At 40.0% G+C, this 3231-nt stretch overlaps 1 long non-coding RNA gene across 1 annotated transcript in view; it reads left to right on the top strand.

Annotated features, from left to right (window-relative positions):
- Positions 1-1190: 1190 nt before the first annotated feature.
- LOC108314046 overlaps positions 1191-3231 on the top strand; it is a 15800-nt gene continuing 13759 nt past the window's right edge. Inside the window, exon 1 of the long non-coding RNA XR_001829326.2 lies at positions 1191-1202. This is a non-coding gene — a long non-coding RNA (uncharacterized LOC108314046). The remainder of the gene's footprint in view (positions 1203-3231) is intronic.

Raw genomic sequence — 3231 nt, 5'->3', positions numbered from 1 at the left:
TATAACAAACCTGCACATATACCCCTGAACCTAAAATAAAAGTTAGAAAAAAGTACCTTGGGAAGGCCTATGGTTGGCAGCCTTGGAAAGGCCTTTGATTGGCAGTCTTGGAAAGGTCTTTGATTGGCTATCTTGAAAGGCCTGTGATTGACAGCTTTGGCAGCCCATGAATACTAGGCCCATCATTTTTGAATTCAGAAAGGTGGATTTAGGATTCTGAGGGAAGGGTTGCTATGCCTAGAAAAATAAAGAAGAAGGTAATATTTTCTGGGAAAACAATAGATTTCTGTTTAGGAACACCATTCAAAATATTTAACAGTTGGTAATTCGTGATTATCAATCAGTCAGAACCAAGACGTGATAAAACTGCCAGAGAAAATGTTGGAGGCTCCGTACTGGACAGGCTCCTTAGTTGCAGGCTGACTCCCTCCTCTCCTTCAGATTTTATTAAAATATCATTTTCCCCTAAGTCCTTCTTTGACCACCCTTGTCTCCATAATAACTTACGTATAATATAATTTACTTAACCAATTAAAATGTTATTATATGTATACTCCAACCCGAATGTATCTTTATGGAGTCAAAGATTTGACCTTTTAATGCTGCATCTTTGGAATCAAGATGAGTACAAATGATACACAATCAATAAATACTTATTAAATAGATTAATCGTGTTCTTTGTTTAGAATACTGTTGAAATTATTCTCCCTTATTAATCTTGGTGTCTCACAAGAAAAGGGAATTAGACAGATGGCTTCATTCATGAAAATCTATCAGTATTAGGTATTAAGAAAATACCCAATTTCCACAGAAAGCTGGAAAAGATAGCATGAGCTAAGTAACTTACTTCTGTGTGGAGAAATTTGTTATCTTTGTAAATTAAAAAAAAAGTTTAAATACACTCATATTTTGAAATGTAGGCACACATATGTATGTCATATATATATATTATATTTTTGTATTAGTCAAGGCTCTCTAGAGGAATAGAATAGGACATATGAATATATGAAGGAGAGTTTATTAAGGATAATTGACTCACATGATCACAAGGTCAAGTCCCAGGATAAGCTATCTGAAAGTTGAGGAGCAAGGGAGCCAGTAGTGGTTCAATGCAAGTTCCCAATCCTCAAAAGTAGGGAAGCTGACAGTACAGCCTTCAGTCTGTGGCCGAAGGCCTAAGAGCCATGGGTGTACATCTAAGAGTCCAAAAGCTGAGGAACTTGGTGTCTGATGTTCAAGGGCGGGAAACATCCAACACGAGAGAAAGATGAAAGCCAGAAGACTCAGCAAGTCAGCTTCTCCCACCTTCTTCTGCCTCCTTTATTCTAGCTGCACTGGCAGCTGATTAGATGGTGCACACCTACTTTGAGGGTGTGTCTGCCTCTCCCAGTCTACTGGCTCAAATGTTAATCTCCTCTGGCAACACTCTCACAGACACATCCAGGATCAACACTTTGCATTCTTCAATCCAGTCAAGTTGTCACTTAATATTGACCATCACAATATTATATATATATAAAATATAAATATTTATATATATTTATTTTATGCCTATAAAATATATATTATATATAAATTATAAGTATCTATATTTTTTCATCTCATTTTATACATATATAAGGTTTTTTTTCTCTCTCTCTCTCTTTCTGTCTTTACTCCAGAATCCTAGTCTATTAAATAGGAATCTCCATTGTTAATGCAAGCAAAACCACCTTCATGCTTGCCTTTGGAGCTATAATCAAAGTTATCATAGTGGAGACTACTGGAGCAGACTTGGATGTTTTCAAAGCAGGCATCTCTACTTCCTAGGAGAGAATGGCCCCTAGGAATCCCGAGTACATGAAGTACAGAGACTGAACTGTAGTTCTATGTGTTCATTTCCCCTCCATCTGCTTTTCCTAGTTTCTCAGATCTTGATTCAGTGACCAACAGGTGCTAGCCTGTCCCAGTTTTCAAGCCAATATAACACATGCCACAGAAAATAATTATGCTAATAGTTTTCACTTACTTTGCCTCTAATCTCTCTCATTTGGGGGGTTTTAATATAATCTTGTTGTGGGGAAAAGGAGCTTAAACTCTTATTTTTATTTTAGTATTAGTCTTGCTTTGGGTGTGGGTGTAGAACAACTACAACCTGAGATTTCTCAGCTTTCTGTTTGCTGCTGGACCATTCAACCAAATCCATAACACTGGCTAGTATGTAATGACCGGTGTCGGGGTAAATGCTAAGACTCAGGACTGTTTATGTGATCTCTTTATACAATAGTGTGTGAACGCCCATTAGCTAAGCCTTCTTCATAAACACTGCCACTTTAATTCATGCCCCTTGTGATACAGCTCCAACGAGTGGATGAACACCAGGGTTCTTCCTCAGGCTTCAAATTGGATAAAATGACATGGATACACGTGGAGTGGTTTTAAGGAGCATAGAGTTTAATAGGCAAGTAAGAAGGAAAAAGATCTCCTGTACAGAGACAGAGGGAGCCGGGCTCCAAATTTGAGAGAGGAAACCCTGTGAAAAGTAGAAAAGTAGCTGTTTATATGAGGAGGCTGGAGGAGGTGGTGTCTGATTTACATAGGGCTAAAGGGATTGCTTTGGCCAGGCATGTCATTCATGTAGCCTGCCCCTACCACCTTAGTCTTTTAATATGCAAATGTAGGGCACCAGGATGTTCTACACATTTGAGAATACGTGGGGGTGGCCATGTTGCCTGGCATATATGAGGGCAAGAGCAAGAGCAGGAGGGCAGAATCTTGCTGGACCCAGTTTCTAATGGCTTGCATTTGTATATCAGAGGTTGCCAGTCGAGCTCTAACAGCCTGGGCTTTCCCACTACACAGGAAATATTTCTGGAGCTACTTTAGAGGAAACAAAAACTTCCAAGGACCCCCATTTTTCTATCTGACTAAAATAATTTCTTAACAACTTTTATAACACTTGCTGCCTAATGATCTAGAACCATATTCAGGATCTCAGGCTGGGCTTAGTGGTTCAGGCCTGTAATCCCAGCACTTTGGGAGGCTGAGGTGGGTGGATCACTTGAGATGGGAGTTAGAGACCAGCCCGACTAACATGGAGAAACACCCTCTCTACTAAAGAATCAAACTTAGCTGGCCGTGGTGGCACATGCCTCTAATCCCAGCTACTCAGGAGGCTGAGGCAGGAGAATCACTTGAACCTAGGTGGCAGAGGTTTCAGTGAGCCCAGACTGTGCCATTCCACTCCAGCCG

This window comes from Cebus imitator, unplaced genomic scaffold, assembly GCF_001604975.1.
Source record: "Cebus imitator isolate Cc_AM_T3 unplaced genomic scaffold, Cebus_imitator-1.0 Scaffold146, whole genome shotgun sequence".
NCBI classification, from domain to species: domain Eukaryota; kingdom Metazoa; phylum Chordata; class Mammalia; order Primates; family Cebidae; genus Cebus; species Cebus imitator.
Note: the sequence above shows the minus strand (reverse complement) of the source record. Positions and strands in the feature narration are given on the sequence as shown.